This window comes from Syngnathus typhle, unplaced genomic scaffold (genome assembly GCF_033458585.1).
Source record: "Syngnathus typhle isolate RoL2023-S1 ecotype Sweden unplaced genomic scaffold, RoL_Styp_1.0 HiC_scaffold_256, whole genome shotgun sequence".
Lineage (NCBI taxonomy): Eukaryota > Metazoa > Chordata > Actinopteri > Syngnathiformes > Syngnathidae > Syngnathus > Syngnathus typhle.
The window spans coordinates 1-7,493 of record NW_026872160.1 but is presented as its reverse complement, the minus strand read 5'-3'; the positions used below and the strand labels follow the sequence as shown (position 1 = coordinate 7,493).

Below are 7,493 nucleotides of genomic sequence, written 5' to 3'. Positions count from 1 at the left end.
CTGGTATGTGAAGGTCGCTGTGAGAGCGCACACACAGGAGGGATGTTATCTGTGTTTCCAAAAACTCCCCTTGCTCCACACAAGTTCACTTGGAGGCCAGAGCAATGAATGTCACTGAAGCGAAATGTATGGCATCCATGGGAGGAGATTGATATCAACACCGTACTGTCAGTCAGTGACGCTACCCCTACCGCCCTGGACTCGCAGGAATGAATCTGGGATCAAACTATTTTGGATTAATCCCAATGTGACTGTTGGAGGACGACAGATGCCAGAAGTGGCCTAAACCAGGACGCTACCTGGAATGGACTACACGTGTTTCATCCAAGAAAACAAGACCCACGGATGCATTCACGACAACTGTTCTCCAGGAGGGAACTGGATGGGAGCTTTGGACATCACCGCTGTGTGCCAGGATGGGAGAGCCATTTCAAGGTGTATGGGCTCTCCTGCCAACATGGCTGTACCATTGGACGGGTCCTACTTCATTCGGAACGGATCATGGCTTTATTTATATTTTCTTATTGATAGCATTATGGTCGCCTAAGGCAAAGGGACCGTGTGAGACTTTTCCTGCGTATTAACATCGGCCAGCAGGTTTTTAGATCACACAATAAGTTTAATCTGGAGTATTGAGGAAAGTCCTCATCTTCACTGGGAGTTGTTGCTATCATTGTTTGTTGTTTTTGTCATGTTTCACCCTACACGCTCCCCAGCCCATTCGCTGTCATCTCAGTTTTTTTTATTGATTTTTTTATTATTGTTTTTACTATTCTTCTTTATATTTTCTTACTTATGTTTTATTGATCTGGTTCACATAATCGTATGATAAAACAGGAGGGAGATGTCAGGGTTTTCCAAAACTATCTTGATCATATGATTATGTTGGAATGTATGTAACCAGTAATGAATAACCTTGGTAGATTAGTTTTATGCTTATGTTGGTGTGTAACCAGTAATAAATAACCTAGCTTGTTCCATCCTACACAATGTCGTAAAACATCCCCTGCCCTGCTAATCTAGAGGTCAAGGGCCTTTTTTACTTGTCTATTCAGTCTATGGTCACCCCCACCCTTTTTCTCTTAATAAAGATGGTCTTGTGGGAAGCGAGAGTCAGACGTCATTCGATCATTGCTGTACGCACAGTGACGAATGGACTCTCCGCCTGCAGGTGCCCAAAACGACTAACTTGTCTCCGAGTGGTTCTTGCAAAATAAGTTAGAGTGAGCACCACTCTAACAGTGAGCACACAACATGAACTTGAATCAAATCCGATCAAGACGTCGTTGACTTTCTGCTTCATCCTGTGAGAATGAAGCTAACGGATTGTGATGTAAACTACTTTTTATTTGCCCAGTAGAGGGGGGCGCACCGCTCCTGGAGGTACTGCAATACCAGGTCGATGCATAGAGTGGACGGAGCAAGCCCCTATACCATCTCCCTGTTGCGAAAATCCAATATATACATGGTCCCCGGATAGGGAACGTATCAGATATTAATCTGATAAGAACAGATACTACACCTGGTCTTAGCCAAAAGGCAGAGAAGCGATGTACTGAAACTGGTCTGAGGAAACCACTTAAATAAAGAGACTGTGGTGTGCAAGGACTGGAGTCGGAGGCGGAGTGATAAATGACGGTGCCAACGGCAGTTGTTTTAATGACATTTATAATTAGCTTCTCTCAACCACGGGCCGACTCTTTTCCCTTCGAGATCCTAACACACACTCCTCAAACAGGAAACTCCCACACGTGTAAAACCTCCCAGCGGAACTCGGCAACGTGAACTTAGGTTCCGGGTGAATTATGTCAACCCACTACACAAGCCCCCCCAGAATTCACCCATAGTCAAAATCCCCGCGCCGGAAAGGAACGACAGCCCGACCACAGCGGGTGTAGGTGGCAGGGGCTGGCAGGGGGTCAAGGGTAGGGGGCGCCGCCGGAAAGACCGCTGGGCTGGACGGTCGCGTTGTCGGTCGGGCAGGCGGGAGCTCGGTCAGGTCGGAGGGGCGAGGCGCTGGGGGGCGTCCGCGGCGTGGGGCCTGCGCCAATTCCAACGTCCGGGAAACATCCACGTGGGCAGGCTTAATCCTATCAACCGAGATAGTCTCAGGCCTACCGCCGATGTCCACGACCATGCTCTTACTCCCGTGCTGCAAGACCTTAAAATGCCCGTCGTAAGGCGGACGCAACGGCCCGCGGTGGGCGTCGTGGCGGATGAACACAAAACCCGCCGAGCGTAGGTTGGTGGGCACCCGGGAAACAGGGGTGCAGTGCCGTGACGTGGGGACAGGTGCGAACGTCCCGGCAACTTCCAGCAGGGAGGACCGCTGCCCTGCCGCCGACCAAGGCGTTGTGGCGTCTGGAATGAAGTCCCCTGGAACTCGTAGTACCTGGCCGTAGACGAGCTCAGCGGACGAGGACTGCAAGTCCTCCTTAGGGGCCGTCCTGAGGCCCAGCATGACCCAGGGAAGTCTGTCCACCCAGTTGCCATCCACCAGACTGGCGCGTAGAGCAGCCTTCATGGAGCGGTGGAACCGCTCGCACAGCCCGTTAGCCTGGGGGTGATAAGCGGTGGTGCGGTGCAGCTTGACGCCCAGGCCTCCAGCAACCACATTCCAGATCTCGGAAGTAAACTGTGCACCCCGGTCCGAGGAGAGGTCTGAAGGTGTTCCAAAGCGCGCGACCCATGTGCCAATAAACGCCCGGGCCACGTCAGCAGCCGAGGTTGAGGAGAGGGGGACGGCCTCAGGCCAACGGGTCGTCCTGTCCACCATGGTGAGGAGGTAGGTGAAACCATGGGAAGGGGGGAGCGGGCCCACAAGGTCGATGTTGACGTGGTCGAACCTCCTCTCGGGGACAGTGAACGGCTCCAACGGGGCCTTGGTATGGCGGTGCACCTTCGCACGCTGACAAGCCACACACGAGTCGACCCAGGCCCGCACGTCCCTCTTCAGCCCTTTCCAGACGAACTTCTGAGCCACCAGCCTCACGGACGCTTTTCTGCCAGGATGGGACAGGCCGTGTATCGCCTCAAAGACAGCCCGCTGCCAGCCGGCAGGGACAAGTGGTCTAGGCTGGCCGGTGGAGAGGTCGCACCACAGCCTGACTCCTGAGTCGCCAACCGCGACCACCTCCAGACGCAGCCCAGTGTCAGAGTCTTTGAGCGACTGGATCCCAGGATCTGAGGCTTGGTCAGCACTCATACTTGAGTAGTCGAGCCCCAGCTGAACCGTGTGGACGACCGCTCTAGAGAGGCAATCGGCGACCACGTTGGACTTGCCGGCGTTGTGTCGGATATCTGTGGTGTACTCAGAGATAAATGACAGCTGACGCTGCTGGCGGGCGGACCACGGCTCAGCCACCTTGGACATAGAGAACGTGAGGGGCTTGTGGTCGACGAAAACCGTAAACTCACGGCCTTCCAGGATGGAGCGGAAATGGCGGATCGCCAACCAGACGCCGAGTAGCTCCCTGTCGAATGTGCTGTATTTGCGCTCCCTAGGGACCAGCTGGCGGCTGAAAAAGGCGAGCGGTTGCCAGGCGCCACCAACCCACTGCTCAAATACAGCACCAACTGCGTAGTCAGATGCGTCGGTTGTGAGGGCGACCGGGGCTCCAGGCGACGGGTGGACCAACAAGGTGGCCTGGCACAGCGCAGCCTTAGTATCCTCGAAAGCTTTGATCCTCTCGGGGGTCCAGTCGATGTCCTGGTTGGGGGTCTTACCCTTAAGGGCCCCATACAGTGGGTGCATGATGTGGGCCGCCCGGCGTATGAATCGGTGGTAGAACGTAACCATCCCAAGGAACTCCCGTAGCCCCCGGGCCGAACGTGGGCGGGGAAAAGCGGAGACTGCTTCCACCTTTGTCGGCAAGGGGGTGGCCCCATTACTGCCGATGAGATGCCCAAGAAACTGGATCGACGGCACCCCGAAGACGCACTTCGCCGGGTTAATGATCAGGCCATGCTGGTCGAGCCTTGTGAAAAGGGCCCGCAGGTGTGCCGCATGCTCCTCCTCCGAGGAGCTGGCGACGAGGACATCGTCCAAGTAGACGAAGATGAAAGGCATGTCCCTAAGCGCAGAGTCCATCAACCGCTGGAAGGACTGGGCCGCGTTTTTCAGGCCGAAGGGCATCCTAAGAAACTCGAAAAGCCCGAAAGGAGTCACCACCGCCGTTTTAGGGATGTCAGCAAGGTGCACCGGGACTTGGTGATAACCCCGCACCAGGTCCACTTTGGAGAACAGGTGCTTCCCTGCTAGATGTATCGAAAAGTCCTGAACATGGGGGACCGGGTAGCGGTCGGGCGTGGTGGCATCATTGAGGCGGCGGTAGTCGCCACACGGGCGCCAACCACCGTCCGGCTTAGGCACCATGTGGAGTGGGGAGGCCCACGGGCTGTCAGAGCGGCGAACAATGCCAAGGCGTTCCATGCTGGCGAACTCGGCCCGAGCAATTGTCAGTCTCTCCGGGTTGAGCCGTCGGGCCCTAGCGTAGATGGGGGGGCCTTTGGTCTCGATGTGGTGCTCGACCCCATGTTTAGCTGTGGTGGCGGCAAAAGTGGGCCGTGTAAGGCTGGGGAACTCTCCGAGGAGTTTCTGGTACATGTCGCCCTCGGAGAGCGAACTGGAGAGACCCACATAATTCCCCTCATCGCGGACACATGCGAAGGAGGAGAAGGTTAACGCGTCCACCAGGCGGCCGTTCTTAACATCCACGAGCAGTCCGTGGGCGCACAAAAAATCTGCGCCAAGCAGGGGGAAGGAGATGTCGGCAGTGACAAAGTCCCATGTGAAACGCTGACCCCCGAAACATATGTCCACAGTCCTTGTGCCATACGTCCTGATGGGAGTGTCGTTGGCGGATGTTAAGGGCGGGCCGTGCAACCCTCCAGCAGCGTCGTCCACTGTAGCCGTCAGGACGCTTCTCTGGGCGCCGGTGTCACAGAGGAATCTGCGACCAGAGAGGGAGTCCTCAACGAACAGCAGCCGGTTCTTTTTGCCTGCGGTCACGGCCACTACTGAGCGCAGGCTTTGGCGTTTCCCGTCGTGTCGAAGTTGCAAGGGGAGCGGCACCTTTTAGCCTTGGCGCCAAAACGTGCATGGAAGTAGCACAAACCTGTGCTGGTGCGGCTGTCAGTTGCAGCGCGTCCTCTGCCAGGGGAAACGCCAGCGCTCGGGGACGTGTAGCTGCGTGTTGGGGCCAGCACACCAGGGGCGAAACGCTGGGTGGCCAAGTAGAAACGGTCCGCTTCCTCCGAAAGAGCATGCGGCTCCGTAATGGTCGTATTTGCGAGGGCCGTTTGGACGTGCGGCGGCATATGTCGCAGAAACAGTTCAATGAAAAGAAAATTCGGCTCTTCCCCACCCAGCAGGTTTAACATCATCTCCATGTGTTCAGAGGGTTTGCTGTCCCCCATGCCTTGAATAGCAAGCAGGCGCCGGGCTCGTTCGGATCGCGACAGTTCAAAAATCCTGAGGAGATAAGCCTTGAGCCCTGCATATTTATCCTGGGCCGGAGGGGAAGTGATGAAACTTACGGCTCTGGCTGCGGTGGAGCTTCCGAGTGCCGAGACAACGTGGTAGTAGCATGTGGCGTCATCCGTAATTCCCCGGAGGGCGAACTGAGCCTCCGCCTGTGCGAACCACGTTGCTGCAGAAGTCTCCCAAAACTCAGGCAGCCTAAGGACGGCGGAATGCGCCATGCCGTCTCGCTCGGTATTCTGTTCAGTCCCGGAATCCTCAGCGGGACTGATGTCAGGGTCACCAGTGTGGTGTGCAAGGACTGGAGTCGGAGGCGGAGTGATAAATGACGGTGCCAACGGCAGTTGTTTTAATGACATTTATAATTAGCTTCTCTCAACCACGGGCCGACTCTTTTCCCTTCGAGATCCTAACACACACTCCTCAAACAGGAAACTCCCACACGTGTAAAACATCCCACCGGAACTCGGCAACGTGAACTTAGGTTCCGGGTGAATTATGTCAACCCACTACAAGACTACCAATTCAAGTTACGGTTTAAATATATCGACTCATACTAATGCTTCTTTTCCTGCGCATCACGTGATTCCCGTTTCTTTTTGTGGTCAGGTGCGGAAGTCAACGCTGCTGCCATCTAGCGGTGTAACGGCATATACGCTTTAACAAATAATAATCACTCGCAGGGCACACAGAGACGAAAAACCGTCCGCACTCGCACCTACGGGCAATTTGGAGCGCTCAATGGGCCTATCATGCATGTTTGGGGGAAATGGAAGGAAACCAGAGTGGAGAACGTGCACAATGCAAACAAACAGGTCAGGGAGTTGGAACCGAACGCAGCAGAGCAAGCATGGACTCACAACGACACGTTTAGAGTGTAAACGTTTCCATAGAATTGCCAAACACCAAATACTTGTTCGAACTATACATCTTAGTTGAGTGTTAAGGCCTCCTAAATTTAGCAAATATATGAAGATCTATTTTTATTAAAAGGAAATGGTTGCTAGTGTGACACCGCCTGTTACTTTGGTGAGACCAGCAATGGGGTGGCCCGTTTGGACAAGCCGAAATCGGTTCTCTTGTTTCTCTTCAGATCGTATAAATCTTTCGCCTTTTACTAAAGATTTCCGTGGGGAGGAACAACAAGAGTATATCTCAATTTTTTGATGCTCTGCGAAAGCGGAGCTTCCTGTACTTGTCAATGGAAAGTAATCAAAATTCCTGCTTTGTTGCCATTAATTCTGCCATAGCTTACAGGTAACATCCACCCATTCAAATATAAAACTATCTAATATGAGCAATAAATTAATATATTTTCTACTAATTATACTATATGTAAGGGACAATAAACAATTTAGCCATTAAAATATTTATTATTAAAGTTAATTCAGATTTGTGTCGAAGTTGTAAAGATTTAAGCTGTGTAAATGAATACAGCCATAAGTACTTCAGTACAAAAGTACTTCAGAAATACATAACAGGCTTTTGTTAGTTGAACTAATACGACGATACTGTTAATCGACTGAGTTGAATATCAGGAGTACGCCACTACATTAGCTTAATTTTTATTTAACCAATTTCAAAGAACTACTCTGATCATGTCCCTCCCCTCAATGCTCCACTAGGAAGCATAGAACGCTCATCAAAAGTGGAGAATCTATGATATAAACATCATTATTCTCCGCTAGCTTCACGCTCAGGAAGGAACATCAATTCTCATCATCGTAGTTGACGAGACCGTTCACTTTAGAAACACATATCTCAAGTTAATAACTATAGAAATGATCCCTGAAAGTATAGTCTTAATTCATCAACGAGGGGCGGCGGGAAGTCATCTGCGAGTGTACCATTTTTACCCAGAGGGCAACCACGACTAGTAAAGGACTATGTTTAGATTGTAGGGGTGTAACGATACATCGATACACATCGATTAATCGATATTATGCTCTACGATTTATTGGCATCGATGCTAAAGGTAAACATCGATTTATATCGCCGTGTTTGACCTCGG

At 52.4% G+C, this 7,493-nt stretch overlaps 3 non-coding genes across 3 annotated transcripts; 1 reads left to right on the top strand and 2 right to left on the bottom strand.

Annotated features, from left to right (window-relative positions):
• Window positions 1-1,361: 1,361 nt before the first annotated feature.
• On the bottom strand, window positions 1,362-1,552 carry LOC133149117 (U2 spliceosomal RNA). The gene has a single exon (XR_009713098.1). It is a non-coding gene; the product is annotated as a U2 spliceosomal RNA (small nuclear RNA).
• Window positions 1,553-6,556: 5,004 nt separating this feature from the next.
• LOC133149123 (U5 spliceosomal RNA) lies at window positions 6,557-6,669 on the top strand. The gene has a single exon (XR_009713104.1). It is a non-coding gene; the product is annotated as a U5 spliceosomal RNA (small nuclear RNA).
• A 399-nt stretch (window positions 6,670-7,068) lies between these two features.
• On the bottom strand, window positions 7,069-7,286 carry LOC133149119 (small nucleolar RNA U3). The gene has a single exon (XR_009713100.1). It is a non-coding gene; the product is annotated as a small nucleolar RNA U3 (small nucleolar RNA).
• Between the last annotated feature and the right edge of the window lie 207 nt (window positions 7,287-7,493).